Genomic DNA, 27,690 nt, shown 5'->3' on the forward strand with positions numbered 1-27,690 from the left:
GCAGAAACACAGGCAGAGGGAGAAGCAGGCTCCATGCACCCGGAGCCTGATGTGGGATTCGATCCCAGGTCTCCAGGATCGTGCCCTGGGCCAAAGGCAGGTGCCAAACCGCTGTGCCAACCAGGGATTCCCTAGGATGAGTTTTTAAATTATACATTAAGGATTTCATTCAAGTGACACATGCATGTGCAAAATAAAATTGTATGCAGGGTTATAATGAAGAGTCCTAGTCTCCTGATACCTCCAGTATCACTCCAATCCCACTATGCAGAGGCAACCTTTTACCCATTTCTTTTTGTTTTTCTGGTGGACAAATGTCATATTTCTAAATGTTATGCTTATTACTGCCATATTTCTCTGTGCACATATCACTTGATTTCTTGCTTTGTCACCCTGAGTATGATGGGCACTTGCTAGGTTTCTGAACATTCTATGTGTTACAAATACCTTTTTTCCTATTTCTTTTCCTCTGTGGGAGATTTCCAGTGTTATGGGTCCTGCCTCCCCAAGCTAGAAGCCAAAATTATTCTTCAGCCTCCCTTGCTTGAGAGAAGCAAGTTTGTGGCAGTGGCTCCACTAAGGAGATCTACCAGGACTGCGCTGTGACCTAGCAGGGAGCAGAATGAGGAAATTGGTATTAGGAGATCTACTTTCTTTGCTGGGTGTGGCAGCAGGACTTCAAGCTGTTGGAAGAACATCTGTCATCCAAGCCTGAGTGGCATTGGGAGGGGGTATGGAGTCTGTGCCAGCGTTTGGGGTGGAGATGGGGAGATTTCCTAAGAGCAGCCCCATACAAAACCACTCACCGCAGGGTGCCTGGAGCCTCAGTTAGTTAAGCCTCTGACTCTTGATTTTGACTCAGGTCCATATCTCAGGGTCGTGAGATTGAGCCCCACCTTGGGTTCTGTGCTGGGCATGGAGCCTGCTTAAGATACTCTCCCTCTCCCTCTGCCCCTCCCCTTCCCCACTGCTCCTGCATGCTCTCTTTCTCTAAACAAAACAAAACAAAAAACACTCCCTGCAGAGCTGTTTAAGGAGCTAATGTTTGCTTTTTCTTCTCTATGCATTTAATGCTAGGACTCTTGAGCCCCCTCCTGCAATATAGCTGGGCTCTGCATTGGGTGAAACTGTGTAACCAGTTCTATGAGTCTTTAAGGGAAATCTGATTCCAATACCCAATTTATTTTTTTAAAATTATTTAAAATTATTTTTTTAAAAACTAGTCATCCCGATTTCTGCTCCTTGCAATAAAGAACTAACTAGTCCTTTTGACCAGGATATTGACCACTGCCATAGGAGATAAAGGTTTATTTTACTGTTTCCACTCTGCCTTCTTTTCTCCCTTCTTTTCCATTTTTTGGTGATTATATTTTACTTGTATGACAATAAATATTAATCATAAATCTCCACTTATTATTCTATAAACTTGATTTATTTTTTCCAGCTTTATTAAAATATAGTTGACATGAGTTTAAGGTAAACATGTTGATTTGACCACTTATATAATACAAAATGATCACCACTATAGAGTTAGCTAGCACGTCTATCATATCACATAATTACCATTTCTGTGGAAAGAACATATAAGATCTACTCTCTTAGCAACTTTCAATATAACATTGTATTATTAACTATAATCACCATGCTGTACATTAAATCCCCCAAACTTATTCATCTTCTAATACAAAGTTTTGTACCCTATGACCAACATCTCCTGACCCCAGTGCCTGGTAACTGCCACCCTGCACTCACAAACTCTATCTCTTGATCTGACACTCCTGGGACCGTAACCCCCTACACTTGCCTCCATCTCCCACTGCCCTCCCACTTCCCATCTTCTGGCAGCTGTAACTGTGCTTTCACTTTGTCAAAATTGAGAACATTTCTATTCTATTCTATGATGATAATTAAATCTTCTATGCTTTATCTCTCTGTGGATTCTAGAACTGGAAAACTAATAAGCAGCATTGACATTGTTAAGACTATATAAATGTTGACTTCAGAGATAAGAATGGACCTAAGGATTACTTGTCCTGCCTTACAGGTCTGATGTCATGATTCCCGTGCACTGGAAGGAAAATGTTTCTAGCCTTCAGGTCACATGGACTTTTCTGTTCTTACACTTTATCAGTCACTCAAAATCAAGTCATATTTTATTCTCTTCATTTTTGGAAACTGACTTTTTTTCTTTATGTTTACTGGGTACTTCTAATTGGGATTCTTTTTTCTTCACCTAAAAAAGAACCATAGGTCTCCATCACAACCTCACATGTATCCAGCTTTTCAATCATACTAATTACTATTATGTAGAATCCCTTTATCTTCTCATGGTCCCCTGTAATATGGTCCCTCCTAGAATGTTTTAATCTGGACCTGTTGTTTAGATCTGCTGCATAGCCATCATTCTTGGGCTTCTCTTCAGTGATCTCCTGGAGTTAAGGCCTGTCCTACATTCCATGTCATCTTTTTGGTACTCTCCTTGGTTTTATTGGGATATATACTCCGAAGACCTCCTAAGACAGAAAATACAACATATAAATGGGTCTTTGTGTGTCTGAAAATATCTTTATTTTACTCTCAGACAATGCAAATTTGACTGGGTATGGAATTATGGGTTCAAAATTTTTTTTTTCCCATAGAACTTGGAAAACATTGATTTGTTATCTTCTGAATTTAATGTGACTAGTGAAAAGTTGAGTGGTTCCTTGCATTTTTCTCTGGAGATTTTTATGATTTTTTTTCGATCTTTGGTGTTCTAAAATTTCAAAAGGATGTGCTAGTTGTGTAAACTATTTTCATTCATCCTGCTGAGTACTCAGTAGATTCATCAAATATGAGGATTTGTCTTTCTTCTATTTGAGGAAATGTCCTACTATTTCTTTTAAAAAAATTCTCCCATTCACATTCTCTGTTCTCTTTTTCTGTAATTCCTCTTAGCCAACTGGTGGATTTCTGCAACTCTTATATTAATCCTCTATACATTTTGTCTTTACCCTCAAGTTTACTCTTTGCTATTTGCTTTAAACTCTAGGAGAGATTTTTGGTTTTTTATTTCAGCCCTTCTATTGAATTTCATTTTTGGGTACTATATTTTTAATTTGTAAAACCTCTTTCTTGTCTTCTAATTGTTCCCTTTTCAATCATACTATTCTTGTTTTAGGAATATAATGTCTTTTTTCAAATATCTTTGAAGATATTAATTAAATATTTTAAAAATCTCTTTCTGGTTCCTGAATTATTTCTGTTTCCTTGAGACTGTGCATTTTGGACTTTTCATTTCATTTTGGTAGTTTTCCTCAAATATCTGGTGATCTTGTTTTTACATTCATATTTATAAATGAAGGATTTCTTAATGATCACTATCCATTGTTGGCTTCTTCTGAGTTTGAGTTGATATGCTTCTTGATAGGATTGTCTCCTGAATGAGAAGGAAGAAGGCTGGTTAGCAGGCAGGTTTTGCTTTACTATGTGTACATGGGGAATGAGCCTTTAGTAAGACATTCTGTTTCATCTCCTTCCACCAAATGTCAGAACAAGGAGAGCTTTACTATTAGACCAACACACTCACACTAAAATACAAATCCCTCTTCAGCCAATTCATTCATCACTTTAGAGAAGAGCCTCCAGTTGTTTACTTTTTTTCCTCTCACTTCTGGAAGTAAAAACCTGGTTCCCTTATTTCTATCAATATGCATGGGGTAAAGTGAGAGGGGATCACTAACCCTACACCTAGACATGCACTGACATTTTGCCAGGATAACTGGCAGCTGGCTGCTTCCCCTGAAATTCCCCTCACACTCACATTTGGACTTTGGCTTCTTCTACTTTGTCTCACCCATCGACATGTTGCCATCTGCTTTCATATGCAAGAAATGTGTTGAAGTCTTTCATCTACAATCGACCTTCCTTCCCAGTTTCTTCATTGCTACAGATTTATTTCTTCTTGCACTCTAACTTGTCATTTTAGTGGAATCTCTGGCAAGGAAGGTATTACACTCATGTGCTCAATCAACCATCTTGTACCACCAGACACTTCCCCACTCCATGGTGGTGTTTTTAAAATGAATTTCTTTGTTGAAAGTCTACTCATCTCTTATCTATATTTCTACAGTTTAATATTTTATTTCTGGATATAACAATAGGATCTTATTAGAAAGAAGAAAGCAAGAAAGAAGAAAATCTTAAAGGAAGCAAACAAATGAAAGAAATTTAGATAATATTAGCAATTCAAACCCTCTCTTAACCATTTTTTGATAAACAGTTAAAAACAGCCTATGTTATTAATCTCACTGAAGGACCTTTGTCTCACCAACCAATTTACCATGTGCCACAGAGATTATTAAATGAGCAACTTCCAAGAGAAACGTGATCCTTCATAAAAGAGGCAAGTGTACTTGCCAGCAGCATTTCCAGAATTCAGAAAACATGCTCCAGAGAGTCTGTAGGAGACCACAGATAAACCAGTCCCACTCAAGCATCTGATACAGCACTCAACATTGATACAGCAACTGTAAGGTTCAGGTTTGAAAAGCATACATTCTACTTTACTTAATTCCTTTCCTTGAACTTAATTCCAGAAAGGAAAGTCAGCACTTTAGGTACTATCTCCTCTAAGGTCTAGTTATCTCTTAGAAGCCATGCTTTGAAGCAGTACAGGGTCTCCCCTTCTCAAGAGACCTGTAGGCCTTTTACCTCTCTCTAGAACATTCTCTTTATTGAGGTGTGTTGATGTAATTTCTTTAATTCTTTGGAGCTTTAGGAAATACGAAAGCTAAGCCAGTAGACCATTTCTGTCTTTTTCCTCTTCCTCTAGGCAATGAATCCAGAATATGGGTAGGAGGAGTGAGTGGGAGCAGGAGACAAAGGAAAAGGGGCAAATATCACAAGGAAAAAATCAGCCAATGTTTAAAAAATAATGCCATAGAATATACATTCAAACATAGAAGTATGCTCAAAAGGTTATGTGAGGGAATATAGAATGGTGTTCAGCCCAGAATGGATTTGGAGGAATAGGGTGGGGCAGGGAAGGGAGATGAATAGGAAATTATTTTAGAAGACAGTTCTACAGAAATTATAACAGAATGTCTTGAAGAATTTGAGTATGAGATGAAAATAGCCTCCAGTTGTGATGGTTTGGTTGTTAGCCATCCTTCCCCTCACAGGCCTTTGTTAAAGGCCTTTTGCCAAAGTTGTGTCACACTACATTGAGGAAGAATCCTGAGCCCATGACTAATGTTCCTGGAGACTATGTGAACATGCAGAATGGCCATATTGTGTAAAAATCTCTCTAATGATTATAGAGGAAGAACAAACATTCCTGGAAAAGTTTGTGGTTACAAAAACTCAATGTCCACAGCATTGCCATTGCCATAGGACAGCCTTGGGGTGCTGTTAGTCAATTTCATCCAGTATTCCAAGGAACTTCTGAATTTTAAGAGGGGACCAGTGTGATCCCATTTAGATTCTGCAATGATGTCTATTCACCTAAGATTCATTTTGATCAAGGAAAAAACATTGAAGGTGATTATGAATACTTAATAAAACAGATTCTCAATCCAAGCACATGGATCTCTTATCACACTCACTGGATCCTCTGTTTGCTTATGGCTCAACATGGCAGCAGCCTCAAGTCTACATGACTTTGCCTTGGCTCCTGAGAGTAACTGACTCAATCACTCAGTGTGCCAAATCCAACATTTTATGAGAGAGAATCTGATTGACTAGAGTTAAGTTGTGTCTACCATTTCCTATAGGGCTGCTTTCCAAATTAGTTTATTGTTAAAAACACAGTGGTCAGCTTGTATCCCTTAACCGATGCTGTAGATGGAACAGAACTTTTGTAAGAATATGGAGGCAGCTAGGCAATGATTAGCCTTTCAATATTCATCCACAGCTAGTCCCTATTTGTGTAAATACTAAAGCAATTCTCTTATTTTAGTGCATCCTGCCTTTGATTTAGAAATATTCAATATTTTCTATTTCTGAATCTACAATTTAGAAATGTTCAATATTTTCTATTTCTGATTTCATGAATCAAAATATGTGGTCCCATATTCACTGATGGGATGAATAGAAGATTGTCTTAAAGGTTTATTTTAGGTAGTTCTTACAAGATTTTCAATAACTAAGGAACCCCTTGATGGTCTCGTTGCTCCAATAAATTAAAGGATGGGTGGTCACACATACACCTGCTTCAAAATTAAATCAAGGGCTATTATTCTTCAGAGGTTTATTTAATTTCTACTTGAAATTCTTTTCCCAAAGGCAATAAGTACTGAATAACTTTATTGCATAGCGGAGAAAGGCATTCCAGCACCTCAGGGCTCACCAAAATGAATGTGGTTTCTATACAGTCTAGCAGCTCTTGACTCTTACTTTTACATGCCAAGACATGTCAGTAAACACAGGCCACCATTTTCTCTGTGCTATTTTCACTGCTACCATTTTTGCGTTTCAGCACAAGAGCTGTTCTTAGCCAGAAAATGCCAGATGGCACAGAGGAATCATTCGTACTATTCCAGAGCAATGTCATCTGCAAAAAAGCGCCAATAGCTAATTGACAAAGATACCCTTGCTGTTTCTATAGAAGTCAAGATGTCCTACTTCTATCACTAGGACTTTCCTTTTGCAATAGACTTGGGTTGCAAACTCTCTTTGGAACTTTATTCTAGGCATAATCCTTCTCAAATTCTGTCTTCAGATGCTACTGTGGAATGCCTTCTCCTTCAGATGATTTCTCTTTACTTTGCCAGCTTTGGAGATCCACTCTCCTTTCCCTCCAAGTTACCTTAGCATTCCTTACCTGCATTCTTTGATAATTATCATTTGTTATTTGGAATTTTTAATCTTTAAAAAAAATATATCTACTTCTTATCTTCACAACCAGCTCATGAGATCCTTCTAGAAGACAACGAAACATTTTTTCTTTTTCTTTCTTTCTTTCTTTCTTTCTTTCTTTCTTTCTTTCTTTCTTTCTTTCTTTCTTTCTTTCTTCTTTCTTTCTTTCTCTTTCCTTCCTTCCTTCCTTCCTTCCTTCCTTCCTTCCTTCCTTCCTTCCTTCCTTCCTTCTCTGTTGGAGCCTCCATAGTGATTTTTGCTTAATATGTATCTAGTTAATATTTGTCGATTGGGAGATTGTTACTCTGAGGTTTGCAATATCCAGATCAGAAAGTTTAGAAGAATAGAGTTCTATAGTGTATGATGAAGTCAGTAACTAAATAGTAAAGTTTATCCAAAATTACAAAGTAGATTCCCCCCCCCAAAATTGTTTTAGTTGCTCAATCATTTGGCTAAGTCACAGAAAACAATGGATAGGAAATTACTCTTTACCATTTCATTCCAATGTTTACTTGTGAGTGTGGCTCAAGTCCAGTGATTTCCAATTGCCTGTGAATGGATTTGCTTCAATAGAATCACACATGAAATTTGCTGCAATAGAATCATGTCCACGTTTCTGAATCAGAATATCATAGTGGCATTTGGAAATTTAGCAAACACCAGAGGTGATACTGAATGATGGTTTTGAAAATTTTGTTCTAGAACAGTAGTTCTCCAAATGTAGACCCCAGACAACAGCATCACCATCACCCAGGAGCTTGTTAGAAATATAAATCCTGGGGTCCCAGACTGCTAATCAGAAACTCTGGTGGCCCAGCAATTACATTATATTCCTTATAATTCTGAAACATACTTAAGTGTGAGAATCATTGTTATAGGGACTTCTTATGATTATAATAATCTAATATTTCTAGGAAACCACCTAGATAAGAATTGGTCTGCTTAAAATATGTGACACTATTAACAATTTGTCATTTGTTTATTTAAAAAATTTTTGCTAAGTGGCTCTTATGTGTCAGGTACTAAGCTGGAAATAAAAAGATAAATAAGACATGGTTTTTGCTCTAAGGAATTTTCTGACTGAAAAGAAATATGCATATATAAACAAATAATTGTAATTCAGTGTTCAGTGCTACTGAAGATTAATTTTGTTAAAGATTACTTTTGTTGTGTAAAAGATTAATTCTGTTATGAGGGATGTGGTTCAGGGAGAGCTTCTGAGTTTTAAATCAGTTCACAAACTGAGGCATATACAGATTTTTTTTTTAAAGATTTACTTATTTTAGAGAGAGAGAGAGAGAGTGAGCATGACTGGAGGAGGGGCAGGAGAAGGAGGAGAGAGAGAATCTCAAGCAGACTCCTCACTGAGCATGCAGCCTGATGTGGGACCCAACCTCATGACTCTGAGATCATGATCTGAGCTGAAACCAAGAGTTGAACGGCCAAATGACTGAGCCACCTAGGCGCCCAGTGTATACAGACTTCAATGCATGCAAATCAGACAGCTATTAAAAACCCACTTATGGCTTTATGTGAAGACCTGTGGGTTGAAGCAAGAAGATAACTGAGTTTGAAATGTCAGACATATGACCATATGAAACTTAGTCAGACATATGACCATAGCCAACCTCCTCTAATTTCAAGTACAACTAAAGCAAGGAAGAGTCCAAAAGAAGGAAGTCACAGGAAAGCCTGAGCTTTAGCATTAACTCCATCCACTCAAGAAAGGTGAGTTCACTAATATTATATTTTTACATGATACCTCTTAGAAGCACTGAGCAAGGGAGAAGAGAATAACCTTGAGTTATGCTTCTTATATTATTCCTTTCTGGGAATAAAGTGTAAGGTTTTTCTTTTTCTTTAATGAAAATATATGGGACTGAGTTGTCAAGGACCCTTCACAAAAAGCCAGAATTTGTAGTCAGATGAACAGAAGGAAGGGAGCATTTAAAATGGAGGAAATAGCACATGCAAATCTTCTGGGGTCTACAATAACATGGAAAGTTTGTAGAAACATGGCATGGAATTTGGTTTAGTTTTTTTGGTGTTTCTTTTTACTTAGGGACAGGAGACTAACTTTGTTTTTTCTAGTTTTATTGAGAAATAATTGACATATGTCACTGTACAAGTTTTAGCACACAGTATGATGGTTTGACTTACATATATTGTGAAATGATTACCACAACAGGTTCAACTAACATCCATTTTTCATATTGATACAATAAAAAGAAAAGAAATAAGAAAAAAAATAAAGGAAAAAATTCTCCTTGTAAGAACTTTTAGAAATTACTTTTTTAACATCTTTCTTATAGATCATGTAGCAGTTTTAGATATAATTATCATATTGTACACTCTACTTCTACTACATATTTATATTATAACTGGAAGCTTGTGCCTTTTGAACACTTTTCTCCAATTCCCTCTCTCCCTCCCTACCACCTCTGGTATTCACAAGTCTGATCTCTTTTCCTATGAGGTTTCTTTTTAAGATTTTATTTTTTATTTATTCATGAGACACACAGAGAGAGAGAGAAAGAGAGAGAGAGGCAGAGACACAGGCAGGGGGAGAAGCAGGCTCCACCCAGGGAGCCCGATGTGGGACTCGATCCCGGGACTCCTGGATCACACCCTGAGCTGAAGGATGCTCAACCACTGAGCCACCCAGGTATTCCTCTTTTCCTATGAGTTTGGTTTGTTTTAGAATCCACATGTAAGTGAGATCATGCAATATTTGTCATTCTCTGTCCTACTTATTTCACTTAGCATAATGCCTTCAAGATTCATCCATGTTGTTGCAAATGGCAGGATTTCCTTTTCTAATAGCTGAACAATACTCTGTTTATCTCTATATATCTCACATCTTTATCCATTCATCCACACTTACATTGTTTCATGTCTGGGCTAATGTAAATAATGTTGCTATGAACATGGGAGTGCAGATATTTTTCCAGTTAGTGTTTTCACCCCCTTTGGGTATATTCCCCAAAGTGGAATTGCTGGATAATATTGGTAGTTTCAGGGATCCCTGGGTGGCGCAGCGGTTTAGCGCCTGCCTTTGGCCCAGGGCGCGATCCTGGAGACCCGGGCTCGAATCCCACGTCGGGCTCCCGGTGCATGGAGCCTGCTTCTCCCTCTGCCTATGTCTCTGCCTCTCTCTCTCTCTCTCTCTGACTATCATAAATAAATAAAAATAAAAAAATTTAAAAAAATATTGGTAGTTTCATTCATAATTGTTTTGAGAAACCTTCATATTGCTTTCCATAGTGGCTATACCAAGTTACAAAGCCTAAATTTATTTTAAATGTTAAAAACAGAACTTTGTTAATTTTATAACAGAAAAATTTGAGAAGATCACCCTGAGTAATAATAAGAGACTGATAAACTATGATAGAGATGAAATAAAATGGACTCATATTGTACAACTTCATATTTACTTTCTTTATATTTCACAGTATTTATTTATATTCACATGTATTTAAATCTTATTTTTTGATTTATTTTATTGATATAAGAATTATAAAACTATGGGAAGGCATTCCCCAATGTTAACAATGAGTACCTCTGGAATGTGAAATCGGTGACTATTTTCATTTGTTTTGCTGTGTGATTTTCCCTGCTTTTTTTTTTCCAGCTTTTGGCAGTGAACATATGCTGCTTTTATGAGATAGAGCTTTTCTGACGAATTATGGGTATGGGTGATCTGTCATTCTGTGTTAAGTGTCAGTCTGGATGATGGACCCTGGCCATCAGTGTTAGCCATGGACTGGGCACAGCAGTTATGTTTGGAGGAGGTTCCTCTGCTGAACATAGAACCAATCACAATCTTTATTATTCACCATTTTATGTTTTCTGTAAATTCAGGGTTTTTAAAAAAAAAAAATAGATTCAATTTAAAAATTAAATTCCAAAGTAGTTGTAACAACTCTTTCTAAACTTTTTTGAATTTGGGGCTCTGGGGTTTGTTAAAAGCAAGCTATGTCCTCCTTAAAGATTTTTTGGTGACAGAATAGACTGGAGTCTTTCTTTAACCGCCTTTTATGGGTTTATTTACTTTTATATAGTTCATGAAAGAGATATTAATGTTTCTTTGCCTTTTTGTTTTGCTGGAATGAATCTTAAAAGTGAAGTCTCCAATAGCAAATCTTAAGAATTTTTTCCCTTCTATTCTGTCTTTGCTCATATTTTCTGAATTAATTTCTCTTTTTTTCTTTTTCAGAAATCTTGGGGATGCATGCCACTTTTCCCTTACTTGTGAAATGATAACTTTGCATTCATTCCAGACCAGCCTTAGTTTACCCATATCCTGTCTTGCATTGCTCTGCCCACAGAGGCACAATTCTTAAGGGCTGAGGGACGAACAGGGTCTTATTTAGGACTAGTTTCTGCATGACACGCTCATGGTCATGTCACGCAGGCTTTTCAATCAGGATGGAAACACCCAGCAGCTGGGTGTTCATCTGCCAATTCATCAATTTGAGAAGCGAATCTGTTTCCGTTCAAGTCATCGTGTGCAAGGCATGGGGGCTGGTTCTGTGCCCACAGTCACTTCCTCCACAGTTTCTTTTCTAACCTCTCCCACCCTGCCCCATGGCTGGTGACAAAAGCTGTCATTGTCATTGTCTTCTCAGGCATACCGCACACTCAGCAGAACAAACCAGAAACCTCATGGTGGGTGGGATCTCCTCTAGGAGAATGGAGGCAACAGGGTGAGAACAAAGCTCCAGCATAAGAGATGACAGACTGACATCGGAATTCTGGTGACTGTGGACAGGCCACTTCACCTGTCTGTCTGTCTCAATAGCGTATCCATCCTACTTGATGTGGAGGCACTGAGGCTTGGGTGAATCCTTTTTTAAAAATTTTATCTATCATCTATCTATCTATCTATCTATCTATCTATCTATTTATAAAAGATTTTGTTTATTTATTCATGGGAAACACATAGAGAGAGAGGCAGAGACATAGGCAGAGGAAAAAGCAGGCTCACCCCAGGGAGCCTGTTATGGGACTCGATCCCAGGACCCTGGAATCAGGACCTGAGCCAAAGGCAGATGCTCAACCACTGAGCCACCCAGGTGCTCCTTGGGTGAATCCTTATTTGACATGTGGACAGGACCATGCAAATGCCAGCCTTAAAAAAGAAAGAGACTGGCCAGCAGGGGCCATACCTGATAGCACATGGAAGTAGGTTAGACAGGGTCTGGAATATTTGTAGGAAGCTGAATGAGGAGATGAAAGGCACATAAGAAATGCTCATGTTAGTTCATTTCAGTTTCCTCATAACCCTACAAGGTATATGGTCTTGTTTCACAGATGACTGAACTGGGACTCAAAGAGACTGAATAACTCAGATGAACATAGCAATCCAATAACATGACTGTTTATTTAAGGGATGTGTGATTCTGAAGCCAAATTCTTCCTATGATATAGATAGTGTGTGTGTATGTGTGTGTGTGTGTGGTTAACATCTGTAGCTAGGCAGAGTATTAAATGTGCAAATCAGGATTAATATTGAGAACTATATCAGAGGTACAAGTGGAAAGAGTTTATTAGGGTCACTGTTTATAGATGTGGGGACAGAGTTGAGGGAGCCCACTGCAGGGACTGACACCAGCAGAAAGCAGTCTACAGCCCCAGGCCCGAAGGACCAATGGATATCTAGCCTTGCAAGGGGGTCTCCAGCAGGAGCTGTGGCTGCAGAGACAGAGACAGAGGGCTGGCACAGAGGGCACATGGAGGGGAATCAATACCCTGATCTGACCTGTCTTTCCTCCCACCCTCCAGTTTCCTGGCAGTACCTCCTCTATTTAACTAGAAGCTACGGCAAGGGGGCCTGGCTCATGCAAACCATTGAGGCTGATGCCTTGGAGCCCAGGAGAAGGGCAGTCAGTGACAGGGAGAGGCAAATGGAAAATATTAGCACAGTAATCAACCACAAGTGTGGTCAACTTGGCGTCAGATCAGAATTGTGGTGATGAAAGAACTAGTGCAACCTAAGAACAGAAAAGTGGCCTTGGAAGCCACAGCTTCAAGAGCAGGGAAAGAGGTAGGCAGGGAAAAGGAGACAAGAATTATCACCAGGGCTACGTGAAGTACACTGGGATGTTGGAGAGAGTAAAAATATTCCCAGCCAAGGGGTGGAATGCTAGGATTCCACCTGCATAGATGGATGCCCGAGGTCTGGGGCTATACTTACACCCTTACAAAGATTCGGCATAGAATCATCTTCATAGGGCCCTGTTTGAGAGAGATACCGCTGATATAAACATCCCTGCAGCGCTGGATAAAGCCTCCTAATGGGTGTAATTAGTGATTCTCACTGGAATGAGTGGTTTGGAAATGGAATGCCGGGTTTGATTAGCAGGTACGTCAATCTCAGTCTGATGGTTCCATATTCTGAACCCTGTGTTCTTTCTACATGAAGTGCACTGGTTGCAAAATTTAAAATAGGAAGCATGAAGTGCTGGATCTTCACTGTGAGACAAGAGCACGATGTAAGCATGGTGGTACCTCTGTCGTTTTACAGTACAGCAAATTCATCCAGATGACTTGTTGGAGCATCCATATTTATTGAGCTCCTGCTGTATAAACTATGTAGACAACTTTGATGTGTGCACTAGTGTCCTAGAGTTGCTGTAACATATTACTACAAACTGATGGCTCAAAACAATGGAAATTTGTTACATCACAGTTCTAGAGGTTAGAAATCTGAGATCAAGGTGTTGGCAGGGCCATGCTCCCTTCAGTGGTTCTAGGAGAGACTTGTCTCCTCCAGCTTTTTCCTTCTCCCCATGGTCCTTGTCTTGCGGGGGAGGCCTCTCGCCAATCTTTGCATCCACCTTCATGTGGCCATGTGTCCCTGTGAATCTCTTTATGTCCAAGTCTTCCTCTCCTTTCTCCTACAAGGATACCAGTAATCATATTTAGGGTGAGCTCTAAATCCAGAAAGATTTCACCTTGAGACCCTTCACTAATTACATCCACAAAGACCCTATTTTCAAATAAGGACACATTCTGAGTTTTCAAGAGGACATGGATTTTCAAGAGGACATAGTTTTCCCCACAAAATCCATGTCCTCTTGAAAACTCAGAAGGTGTCCTTATTTGTAACACATTACAACATGAGTTAATGTGGGCCTTGCTGTTATGAACTTTAGTGTTAATTATTTCCCATATATTCCTTCTTTGTTCTCATTTTTCTTAGTTATGTGCAAAGACTTTTGTGCTCCTATATTGTGTGTGTTTTCATTCACTTTACAATAAGATGAGAGCTCTGTCCACCTTTCTGTCTTTCCTAAATTGTCTTATTTCATCACGGAATTATCATGTTCTTGCTTGTACTTACTTTATTTCTTATAATGAAAAAATACTGTTTTAGCTGTTAATATTCAGCCTCCATGCTTATCCTCCCCCAAGGGACATTCTCAATGGCCTGTTTTTACCTAAGGTCTGCAGACAGCTCACAGCATCTTTAAATCAGAAATGGAGAACCTTTTTCTTGACTTCAAAATAGTTTCATTTTGTGGCCTGTTGATTTCTTGCTTCTTTCAGCAGCTTGGCCTGGTGGGGAGGTGTGGGTTTATCCAACAGGTAGAGGGTTTCCTGCAAACTTACAGTCTCCACCTCTTTACCTTCCCCTAAAACAGACATCAAAATTACCACTAAAGCTCAGAATGTATAGAACATTAAGGGTTTCACTGAAGGCCCTGAAGTAACAATATTAAGAGAATAGCAATTCATGCATGTTTGGATTTTTAAATCTGGAGTATTTCTGCCTATTATTTCATGTCCTTTGGAGAGGTGAAAACCTGGGGCCCTTATCAAACCTGGGGCAAGCTGGCTCCTTCCCTGGTTGTTCTGTTGTGAAGAGCAAAGGTACGACAACCAGTAACAGTGGCTAAAAGATAGTGGGAAGTGCTTTTGATAAGCTAACAAACAGCCTTCAGCAGATTTTCTTAATCACTTCTTTTAACCACCCTGTGGGATGGCCACAGATTCATAGAAGGGGAACCAAGAGGCTGAGAAGTTAAATATCTTTGCGTATTAATGGTTTCTCAGAAGGCTTATTTCTATGGTTCCCATTTTCTCCTCCTGCCAGTCAAGGGTCCATAGGACCCAGTGGTTCACTCAACTTTAGGTAATTCTGGAAGATTTATTTGGAAAAGAACTATTTATTAAGGTGTAGAGTAGAGAAGAACCACAAGGGATGGTGTGGATACTTGGGCTTAGTAGCAGCTGAGCTATTGCCATCCAAGGCACCAGAGACATAGTGATTGAGACTGTACAGGAAGACCTGAGAGGAGCCATGACTTTCAGTCAGAGGATAAGCCAGCTTGGGGTGACCTTGAAAGGATGGTAAATACTTTGACCCCATTCTCCTTTCATGTAAGGTATCATAGACCTTCAGAAGTCGAGGGAGAATGACCAACTTGTTCAAGTTTGCCTAGGACTTTCTCAGCCTTGGCACTAAAAGTCTCTCATCTCTAGAACCCCCACAATCCCAGGCAAACCCAATCGATTTTTCATCCTAGCTCTTGGACTCTGAGCCTCAGGTATGTGCTGTCTGGGGTATCCCCCTAGAGACACAGGGACATGCAGAAGCCTGACCCCATCTATCCATCTATGGGCTTCATTCATTAGCTCAACTAATATTTATTGAGTACCTATTATGTGCAGCACTGTTCCAGCCTTTGGAAAGTCAGCAATAAATGAGATGCAGGCCGCCCTCTCCTCATTGAGAATGAGGAAGACAGGAACAAGGAATATAAATAAAGAAAAAAAATAAATAAACAAGGAAATAAACATGTGATATGATTTTAGGCAGTGATAAATGCCATGAAGAAGACAATGGAATTCTCAAAGTGCAGAATGGAAGGTTGTGACTGTGGGGGTGCACTCCTTTAGACAGGGTGGTCTCTCCGAGGTGATGCCTGCACGCATATTCCTGAGTGAAGACGTTTTGACCGTTCCAGAATTTGAGCTGATGGAACTGCCTGTGGATGTTCACTCACACTTTTCCATCTCCTGTGGCTTTTCTTCAGCTTTCACCTTTTCCCTCAAGTCTTTTCTTGACTCCCTCTGCTCCCGTCTGCTCTGCTTGAATCCCAAAGATAGAACCCGCTTTACCCAGTAATTACAATGTTGGACATGGAAGGAAGAGAAGAGAAGATTCAGAGGCTTGAGCCCACAGAGGATAAACTCTCTCATCTAAATTTTACTTTCTGGGATTCCAGCTCTTTCTTCCCAAAGAGTTCATTGCAGCCCCTGGGTTCTGAGTCAGCAGACCAGAAGTATTTTCAGAAGGCTCTCAATGCAGGGATGAAGGCCTCGAGAAGTTAAGGACCAGCACCAGGTTTCCCAGGGAAACCAGCACTACTGGACCTCTTTGGGGAAAGTTCACATTTGCCTTTAATTCTGTAATTTCTACCATTTATATTGTCTAAAGAGATAATAGGGAGCCATGTTGAAGCTCAGGGATTCCCCTGATATTTCGTATTGTCTGTGGAGATATATTTATAACTTCGTTCTAAAAGGAAAGAAAAAACAACAACCCTGTTTTATCTCAAGACTCCTCCTCTTCGTTCAATAACTGTAAAGCCAATACAACATTATCGAACTTCCTTTGCCTCTGGAATTTAAAAGAACGTAACAGGCAGTAATTGCTGTCTTGTTCTTAGACCACAGGAAACCACTTGTCACTACCCATTCACAGCTGCTTTTCAAGAATATTTTCCTTGTCTGCATTAGGAAGAAATAGATGACTAAGCAAAACTAAAAAGCTATTTGTTATATTCCAGTCAGAGGAACTAAAGTAAATTTTCCTGGATGGCCACGTACTTGCTCGTGACGTATGTTCATGTGTTTGCACGTGGCTGGTCCATATACTTATTTATCTCTCTATTTATATTTAATTTGTTGGTTTTGCATTATAGATACATTAGCCCAGGTATATTACAGGGGTGCCTACATTCTGAGTGGTTTCTCCAGAGAGTAGTAGCTATGGTAAAGCATAACCCACTATCTGCAGATTTGGTAATGTTTTCTCTCTCTCTTTCTTTCTTTCTTTATATATACACATATTTTTGTGTATGTGTATATATATAAAAATGAATATATATATATTTTGTGTATATATATGTATATATACATATGCATACAAAATATATATGTGTACATACAAAGCATATATAATAGACACATACATATAAGTATATATAATATATATGCAACATACATATATATATATATTTCGGTGCCTAGAGAAGAGAAACTTAACTTTTATACTTAATGGATCTCCCTTGTTTTTATATATTTTCTCCAAAGAACACCATTTACTTGACAAAATAATTCAACATAAGGGAAACGTTGAATCTGACAACCCACTTTCAACTTACTGATGGAAACTGGGGACAAGGTGCCAGTCTTGATTTGGAGTTTTCAGCTGCTTGTCAGTCTGTCATGGCCTTAAGACCTCTATCTTGAAAAAAGAATTGGCAAAAATTTCCCTGAATATCATTTTTTGAAAAAAGAAAAATCTCTCAATGAACCTCACAGAGCTTCCTTCTTTTCCCAATGTGCAGTAACACGTTACCTCAGAAGTGGATGCTCAGCCATAACAGCTGTTTCCTTAGTTGAATTAGAGATGTTGTATCTCCTCCTGGTTTCCAAAGAAAGGTGGAATCTAATGCATCAGGAGAGATCACTTAATCTAGGTGTTTTCCAAAAATTCCTCTCTTGAAAGACTCTCCAGAGACTCTCATATCCTGAGGGGAGAGAATCTAAAACTGTGGAGGTCTCCTTTTAGGTGAGGGGGCGAGTCATGTTATTCAGTTAATATTCCTATAATCTCTACAAAGCCAGAAGTTTTGTGTGTCCAAGCCCGTATTTGTCACAGTGTGCATCATTAGAATTTTCTGGAGTGCTTGTTAGAAGTATAGACAGGAGCTCCATCCCTAACCTGGTAGACCAGACTCTGGGGGCAGAGCCGGTGAGCTGCAGATTTAATATGTCCTGCACTTGAGTGTTATGTTCTTCAATCTTGAGAACCTCTGGTTTAAACAGGGTCACCCCAGGCAGGAAAATTCAACATATTTTCATCACCTGAAGCCTTGACAATTGGAAGGATTACCCAGGTTTGCTCCCGTTTTTACCTTTACAACTAAAGTATAAGGTGGGAGGTGAACAACACACATGATTGAGAGTCTGAATTACATGGGATTAGAGTGTTTTAGGGATAGTTTAATACGTATTTATTGAGGAATTTTTCTATAGCAAGCATTGTACTCAGCAGTGGAGAAATACAAATGAATACATTTCATTCATATGTGTATTATGAATACATATATGGTGTCTATCTTCAAGCAACTTTTAAATAATACAGAATGCAAATGATTCCTCCATAACATGGTAAATGCAGAGTTGGAGTCCTGAAAAGGACCTCGAGAAGAAAAAGAAGCAGTATTATACTACTTTGCAACTTTCTGAGCAGGGTGCAGCTCACACACAGAGAGAAGCACATATATCCTATGTGTGCAACTCAATAAATTTTCACACATGCACACAATCCATTATAACCACCACCTGGATCAAGATACAGAACATTTTCAGCAATTGAGAAGGCTCCTTTGCTCTTCGTGCAGTAACTCTCCCTAAAATGTGACCATTATATGGTCTCATTCATTTGGGGAATATAAAAAAATAGTGAAAGGGAATAAAGGGGAACGGAGAAAAAATGAGTGGGAAATGTCAGAGAACGAGATAGAACATGAGAGACTCCTAACTCTGGGAAACGAACTAGGGGTAGTGGAAGGGGAGGTGGGTGGGTGTGGGGGTGACTGGGTGACGGGCACTGAGGCGGACACTTGATGGGAAGAGCACTGGGTGTTATTCTATATGTTGGCAAATTGAACACCAATAAAAAATAAACTTATATAAATAAATAAATAAATAAATAAATAAATAAATAATTCCCTCAAACAGGCAAAAAAAAAAAAAAAGTGACCATTATTCTGACTTCTGTCATCATAGATTAATTTTGACTGGTTTCTCATATAAATTGAATTACACACGTGTCATACTTCTTTTATCTGGCTTCATCCGTTCAATATTTTGCTGTAACATTTCAGGCATTCTGTTCACTTTTCAGTACTTCTTTCTTTGTCAGTCTGTGGTACTCTACTGAATGGTTATATTATGATTGATTCATTTGACCACTAATGGTCATTCAGATAATTTCCAGTTTGAGGTAATAATGAATAAAGTGGCTATGAACAATCTTGCATGTGTTTTGGTGGCTCACATCTATTGGGTTTATACCTATCAGTGAAATTTTTGGATCACCGAGCTGCATATATTATTCATCTTTAGACAAAACTGCTAACAGTTCTCCAAAATGATTGTACCATTTTCTACACATCCTAGCGGCAGTGTAGAACGCTCTCTGTTGTCCTGCATTCTTGCAGACAAGAATGTTTTGGTGTTTTCAGTCTTTTAAATCTTGGTTATTTGTGTGCACGCACATGTGTGTGCATGTTCATAGAGGCGGTATTTGCTAGTATCTCAATTATGTTATTATGTGCATTTCTGTCATGAGTAATGTCATTGAGTAACTTTTCACATGCTTATTGGTCGTTTGGGTATCTTGTTTTGTGAAATGTTGTTGCAAGTCTTTTGTTCATATTTTAAAATCTGATTGCTCTGACTGCCTTGAAGGACTTTAAACATAGGTTATAAATCCTTTGTTGGGTCTATCTGTTGCAAGTATCCTCTCCCACTGATGTTTGCCTTTTCTCTCTTTAAAGCTCTTTATTTTAACAGAATCTAATTTATTGGCATGCAGTCCTAAACCTTTTTACACACAGTCCCAGCCTCATTGACTTCTTTTCAGTCCCATCCCTGGTATTGGGATCTGCTTTAGTCCTTTTTGTCTGGCTGCTTCCACCTGATAAAAGAGAGGAAGAATAGTTCTTCATTTTGGATCCCATAAATGTAATTTATTTATAAAGGTGAGCAATGTACAATATTTTAGTTTAGATTAGTTTAGTTTAGTTTAGATTTCCATTTCCATTAAGCTGTCATAGAGACCTGGGTGACAACTGTAAAAACACAAGTGAAACCCATCTCTTTCAACACCATACAGTCAGATGCACCCCAGTTGTAATCTACCCCTCATATAAATTGAATCTACCCCTCATATAATTGAATTTATTTCTCTTGGCAGAAACCTCCCCTCCCCACTACCACCACCAACCACCCTCTAGCACTGTTCCACAGCCCTTGAAATTGGAAAATACTTTCCCTTCTCTTGATTTCAGTGAACTATGAGTGACTCAGACTTTCAGTGACCAGCACTCTATTGAGAGGATCCCTAGCAGGCAGCCTACTTCATTCTTTGAGGTTCCAGAATCTGTCTTGCCAAGCAACTTGAAAAGGCTTTCCCTTTGACCAGACTGGGAGACTCTAAGTTCACTCCTCTGGGCCATTCTAAGGAAAATTATTGTATTATATTATATTAATTATATTATATTATATTATATTATATTATATTATATTATATTATATATGTTTTACGAGAGCATGCATATGCAGGGATGGAGGGGCAGAAGGAGAGGGATATAGAGAATCTCAAGAAGGTTCCATGTTGAACCATGTTGAGTGTGGAACCTGACTAAGAGCTCAATCTCATGACCCTGAGATCATGACCTGGGCTTGAAATCAAGAGTCAGACGCCTAATCAACTGAGCCATCCAGGTGGAAAATATTTTAGAATAGAAAGATGGTTGTGGTGGTTTGAATACTTTCCTAAAGTGATTTCCTTCTGAATGCCTCCAACTTTACCCCCATTGCCACGTCAGATGGCTTCCCAGGCTAATGTCATTAATTCTCCAATGTGACTGCAGGTAACAATCAGCCTAGGCAGAAAAAAATGTGTCAAAAACACCAAAAAAACCCCCATGTTTTGACATCCTTATATTCTCATATTCCCAGAGCTGTACCTCTTGACTACGTGTTCTAGAAGGCATCTGTAAATTGGGACACTGACAATATCTATTCTAATTGAATATCTTTCTTTAGCATATTGTGAAGAAATAAGGCTCAGAGTCCTTTCCCTCTTTTCTCTCTCATTTGTAGGAGTGGAATTGTGACAAAGCATTTTTGTTTAAAAGATTAATTTTCTACTGCCAAAAGTGGAGTGTTTACCCAATGCACTCGGGTGCTGGCAGCCTCTGGGAGCCCTGTGCTAAGGGCTCATTGTTTTGCTCATTCTCTCGGCAATCAAACTGGTGTGTCAGATGTGACAAGAGCACCCAACACCAAGAAAAGGACAGTAATTGCTTTGCTGAAGAAAAAATAAAATGGACTTGCCTTCCCTATATAGCTTGTCCTCCTGGAAGCTACGAAAAAACTTCTAGTTTATTTTCCTGGATAATTGATGTGTTCTTCATTTGGCTTTTAGAAAAATACAGAAACCAATGTTTGAAAGATAAAATTATTTTGTTTTCCACTGTGTGAAGATGGGATTTTCCCATGGCACACTTCTTCATCCCAGGAGCTAATGGCATAAGTTAAGTCAAGGAAATACCTCATCCAAGCATCGCATACTATGGAGTGACAGGAGCCCAGGGTCTGGTGATTTTGTTGGCTGCTGGTGGCTCTGACGCTCCCTTAGGAGATGATGTGTAGTGTGTGGGCAGATTTGGACTTCACGGCTTTAAAAAATCCCCCTTAACGTGGAGGTTCCTGAAACCCAGGAGATTTTCCATCTGTCTCCTTTGCAGGATTCGTGTTGGGGAGAGGCACCATCATACAGACATTTTGGATTCCCAGAATCACATTTTGAAAACTCTGTTTAATAAAACATGGATTTAACTCTCCCAGTTAATTTGTGTCTCTTGTTCATTTTTAAGAGAAATAAAATCCCCAGGCTTCTACATTACTGAAATCAAAGTCATAAAGATGTTACTTTCTAAGTATCAAATTTTGTTAAGAGAGTCATTCTTCAAGAAGACTTCTTAAAGAAGAAAATTTTAAGAAGAATATTTTAATGAGTGGCAAATGGAAGTTCAATCCTGTCTGTGACCATGAACTTGGAGTGTACTCTGAAATTAACTATGGGGGGAAAAAAAGGAAAAAATGTTCAGATAGCCTCTTGGTTCTTTTCAGCCCTTTCATGGGACTCTGATTCCTTTCTAGGTGCAAGTCATTCATCTACCAGTGCTCAAAGGCGGGTCACCCTGGTGGTTTCAAGTAGAACCTCTCTTTTCAGAATATGGTCTCTTTATAATTTTTTCAAGCTGATCTGTCATTATTGGCTTTGTAAGAGAGCATATTTGGAAGGACTTAGTCTGGAGAATTCATTTCTTCGCTACTTCCCATAGAATCCTAAATTTATACACTCCTCTAACTCAATCAGGTCTTTGCTTTACCCACCTTTATAATTTGAAAATATATAGTTTAGTTTTTTTTTTCTTCAATGACTTCCAAAATCTTGCCAATTTTGGCCTGTCTCAGTTCAGTGATAAGACATATGCAGCTGGCACAGCTCGTTTAACCAGACAAATGAAGTGCTTTTCTTAGAATTGAGCAGACACTCTGATGCAAGTTCTAAAATCTGAAGATCCTGCCCACTCCATTCAAAACCCAAATGATCAGCCAAGCAAAAGGTTCCTCTTTAGCCAACAAAGAATCCAAATACTTTTCATCCAGTAAGTCGAAAGCACAGACTGAGGCAGCACTGTTTACATGGGTGAGCAATGACTTACTCCAAATCACCAAGTTAAGCCATGGCTTCCGCAATTTATAATTTTTTTTTATATCATTTCCCTAGTAATGAGATACTGTTCCTGCGAATGCTGTCAAGGGCCAGGCATTATAGGCATTCATTCTATCTTTTTGTGGACATGAAAGCAGTGATCTCATTCTGTATCATAAACCCTGTTATCTGCAGCCAGTGTGTCCTGTGTTTTTAGAGGCCCAAAGAGTGCACCGGCTGTACCCTTAGTAGTCCTGGAAAAAAAAAAAAAAGGCTAGTTTCAGATTCTATGCAAATGTAGGCAGTAAACTTTACTTCTTCCCAGATTCCCAAGTCTCTGCTCCATGAGAGCACAGAATTTCATAGCACAGTTTGACCATCTTCTCCTCTGATATGTTTTTTTCCAATCTTCCAAATTGAGCTCAGTGCCTCTTCCAACCCTCCAGTATGTGCATATTGTAATTGTCAGTTTATGCCCCTACCCCTCCCTGTAGACTGTGATCTTAGTGTCTTTAACACCTGTAGTAATGGGCAGCTCGGGTGGCTCAGCAGTTTAGCGCCGCCTTCAGCCCAGGGCCTGATCCTGGAGACCTGAGATCGAGTCCCATGTCGGGCTCCCTGCATGGAGCCTGCTTCTCCCCTTGCCTGTGTCTCTGCCTCTCTATCTCTTTCTCTTTCTGTGTCTCTCATGAATAAATAAATAAAATCTTAAAAAAAAAACCCACCGGTAGTAGTGCCTAGCTCTTAAAGGCCCTCCCAAGATTTTGTTGAATGAATGAATAGAAGTCTGTTGGATAGCCATGCCAGTGAAATGTGGCTCTCATCAGCCTTTTGCCTGATTGTATTAGGCCTTTCTTTCCTTGCAGTGGGACATTCAGGCTGCTTGTCCATGATGGCTGGCCCACATGTGTTCTCCACTGACATCCTGATATAATATCTTGAGCAGAGTCACCTGAGAGTCCACTTGGGAAACAGCCATATCTGGAGTCCTAGGGGCCAGCCAGTCTGTTCCCAGTCATTAGTGTATGACCTTGCACTATCAAATCATGGACAGAGTTGCATCTCCACCTGTCCTGGCTTTGGGGACCAAGCAGACCTCTGTTCTCTGGGTCATTAAAAGAGTGTGAGTAACCATATGACTATGGGACATAAACATTTTCAGTAGCCAGTCCTAGAAGTCAAAACATGGGAATGTTTGTGTCATACTCAGTAATAAACCTCAGAGGACCCATGGCCAAGGCAATCTGACTAACTCAATGGGTCCAGATTTTGAGCTCTGTGCCCTAACTTAGAGCCACAAAACCATCCTGGTTGCTAACAGATGCTATGTGGTAATAAACACAAGTAGAAGTCTTTTTATTTAAGAAATGGGAGTAGGAGGGTATATTGCAAAGGTTTGATATATATTAAAGTGTTCCTGATTTCCTGAACTGAAGGGCAGTTTGTCCTTTAAATCAACTAGGTTGTCATTTCAGCGCTTGTCCAGAAGGAAAAGCTATTTTGGGGGGCGGGGGGGCATCGATCTAGGTCAGTCTAATTTCTGTTGATTTGATCCTCAGCCTAATGATATTTTTTTCTTCTTCTGAGTTTCTATCCCCTATACCTGCAGAGGTAAAGCTTAATCCACAGCCTTACAAAGTGGAGTCAATGACATTAAGTGTTCAGGTTCCCAGTGGGATTCTTTTTTTTTTTTTTCTCCCCAGTGGGATTCCTAAGAAGCAAAGAAGGAGGTGACTTTAAACTGTTCCCTTTAGTAAAGAAAGGCATTTTCTGTTCAAAGTACTTATTTAATTTACCTGTACATGGATTTCTGCATTTGTTTATGTCATGTATTTACTTAGCTCAGATATCTATTTATTTTTCAAGAGACATCTGTGTAGTATGTACCGTCATCAAACCCGTAATTTAGATTTACTGTTTAATCTACTGTTTCAGAATTTAATACCAAATGCCAGAGCCTCTGAGAAAGCAACTAGTGTGTCCTGCTTAGATTTTAGGAGATCTTTGATCTTACCACCCTTTCCTTTCTCCCTCAGCCCTTCCATAAAAATCCTGCTTGCCTTGTCACTAACATTGGTTTGCATTTTTTATTTCCTTATTATCTTTTTTCCCATTAAAAAAGTAACTTATGTATATTGTAGAAGTTGTAAAATCCAAAACGGTGGGGGAAAAAGGAGAAAAGGGAAAATTATCCAGTTTTTCTAAAAGAGCTGCTATGAACATTTTGATGTAACTCTTCTCTTTTCTGCTGCTTAAAAACTTAGTCTTATTATACATATTATATTAACATATTATACAGACCCCTCTATATCTCAGTTTAACTTAAGGTTATAACATAAGCATCTCTTCTCCTTCTTGTAAACTATTCATGTTACTTTAGTGGAGACATACTACTTCATTATATTGGTATAACATTGTTTACTTAAGTAATCTCCTTTTGTTTAAATTTATCTATTTTCCTTGCTATTATAAACAATGCTGTCATAAACATCTTGTGGATGGAGGCTTTATGTAGTTCAGATTTCTTTTTTAAGAAACAATTCCCTGAAACATAATTACTGAGTCAAACACGTATAGCTATTTTCAGACTATTAACATACTGCCAAATCACTTTCCAAAAAGGTTTTGTCAATGTAGACTTTTTTTTCTAGCAATGTATCAGAATGTCTAGTGTAGCCATGTAAGCTCTTTTTTTTAAAATTTAATTTTATTTTGGTAAGAACATAACATGAGGATATGTGATATGTAACATGAGGATATGTGATAACATGAGGATATGTGATATGTCCCTCTTGATGTATTTTTAAGGGTACAATACAGTACCGGTAACTACAGGCACAATGTCGTACAGCACCTATGTTGTGGTCATTTGTGATGGCAATCCTAGGACACCAATACACAGGGTAAATTCAAATAACACCCACTGGGGAGTGTACATTTATATGAAATTAGCATGTCATGGTCAAGCAGAGTTTGTATTATTTAAAGTCACTGAGATCTACTAGGAACCCTAAACAGAATCACGGGTAGTTTCAGAGTGATCTTCCTAGGTGACATGTGATATCAGGGAACTGATAGAGAGACCCAAGCCACCTGCTATGTTCCTGCCTATCCTTCCCACCCACCCCCACCCCATCCCCATGAGCTTCTTGATGGATCTCTGCTCTAATTGGCCATTGGTAACAGGGTCTCATTTCCATGTCCACTCCACTGCTAGACTGTAATGATGATTGATTCACATAGCAAATGGCCTAAAGTGGCCCTCACAGCCTTATTATTGCAGATACAATTACCACTAGGCTGAGCTTGCTGCTACAGTGTCTGATAATGGACTCTAATTTGCCAGTGGGGTTTGTGATTCTTTGTTCCCAGACAGAGATCCATTTCTAAACTGGAGAGTAATTCATAAATATTTTTTCTCTCTAGTCATGAGGGAAGGCCAGATCTAATTGCATGTTGAAAGATAGTTCTATCTAGAGGCCACTGAGGGAGAATGTGGGCTTAGGCCTGGGGCAGGGGTCACTGATCCAGGCTGCTCATTTTACAGAAAAACCTACTGAGGCCCAGAGAGGTGATGTGACTTATTCAAAGTCACACAGCTGGCACTTTATGTTCTCTAACACTGCCTCCCTTGCTCTCTGAGTTGGGGAATAGCCAAGAAAAGGGTGGTTCTAGCAGCATTTTTAGATTTGCCCAGCTTGACTTCTGCTTATTTGAAATAATGGTAGGAATTTTAAAAAATAATATATTTTTGTTTCTATTGTACTATAATGTTGGAAACTCATTGATGAGAATTAAGAAATATAGGAAAATCAAAGAAAAAAGAAAAATTCACTATCATTTTTTCACAAGTTAGGATGTCTTATTCATTTACAATTTTTATCTGTATATGTATAAATTTTTTATTTTGGACAAATTTGAGATCATATTGTATATCTAGTCCCCCCCGCCCCAATCAATAGAGGGCTCTTACTGCATCTTAAAAAATCACAAGTAGGTCTTAAGACTCATCTGGCATCTTGTTCTTTCTGTAGCTGGACAGCTCTTAGATCTTATTCATCAGTCTGCTGAACTGTTCCTTTTTCAGAGGCATAGATGCCATCCAAAAATTTTCTCTTAGCCTTGTTTGTAACTGTTGTGGCTTCCTGAATCAAGACAAGTTTAATGTTATTTTCTTCAAGAATTAACTTACTTTTTCTGGACTTGAGACACTGGACAAGTGATGCCTAGCCTCATCTGAACCCTGTAGATGTATTTTTTGCCTGGGAAATTTCAGATTTCAACAAGAAACACTTTATCCTGAACAATGACCTTGATGGGGAAGTGAGCATGTGCAAACCTCATTCAGTAACAGAAGCCTATATAAAGTTCCACCTTCGTTCTGTTTTTTTTCTGCATATTGCAGGTTGGGTGCTTTTTCATGTGATGAAATATCATGTTATATCTTCAAAAACAGAATTACATAGTATTAAGCAATGAATATTTAGAAGCTATTTAAATATTTTTGCTGTTAGACATTTTTCAGTTTGTGCAATTATAAATAATTGTCGTATTTTAACTTGTGCATATGTATTTAAGATTACTTCTGATCATTTCTTTATAATTAACACTTAGAATTTGATTAAAAGAATATGAGTATTTTTTAAAATCTTAAACTATGCTTATTACTAAATTACATGGCTTCTGATTAGGGTAAAAATTGAAAGTTGGACTTACCATCAGAAAATCCAGGTTCTGGGCAGCCCAGGTGGCTCAACAGTTTAGTGCCGCCTTCAGCCCAGGGCCTGATCCTGGAGACCTGGGATCGAGTCCCACGTCGGGTTCCCTGCACGGAGCCTGCTTTTCCCTCTGCCTCTCTCTCTCTGTGTCTCTCATGAATAAATAAAATCTTTAAAAAAGAAAAAAAAGAAAGAAAATCCAGGTTCAAATACCAAGTTTGCCACTTTGTTAGCTGTACGATCACAGGCAAATTCTCCTGTTTCTTAACCTAATGTGTAAAATAACAACAATAGTTAGCTAATTAGGTTATTATGAGAATTAAATAAAATAAATATTAAAATGGTTAGCACAGTGGCTAAAAACTTAGCAGATCCTCAACAAAT

General features: G+C 38.8%; 1 long non-coding RNA gene across 4 annotated transcripts in view; it reads right to left on the reverse strand.

The window, feature by feature from the left end:
* Window positions 1–1,450: 1,450 nt before the first annotated feature.
* Window positions 1,451–27,690, reverse strand: part of LOC140626049 (uncharacterized) — a 36,810-nt gene continuing 10,570 nt past the window's right edge. The window contains exons 2-3 of one of the 4 annotated variants that reach the window (XR_012025299.1): window positions 27,305–27,476; window positions 1,451–3,418 (exon numbers count right to left, since the gene is read on the reverse strand). This is a non-coding gene — a long non-coding RNA (uncharacterized lncRNA). The other 3 variants (XR_012025297.1, XR_012025300.1, XR_012025298.1) reach the window with 3 other exon arrangements.

This window comes from Canis lupus, chromosome 37 (genome assembly GCF_048164855.1).
Source record: "Canis lupus baileyi chromosome 37, mCanLup2.hap1, whole genome shotgun sequence".
NCBI classification, from domain to species: Eukaryota; Metazoa; Chordata; class Mammalia; order Carnivora; family Canidae; genus Canis; species Canis lupus.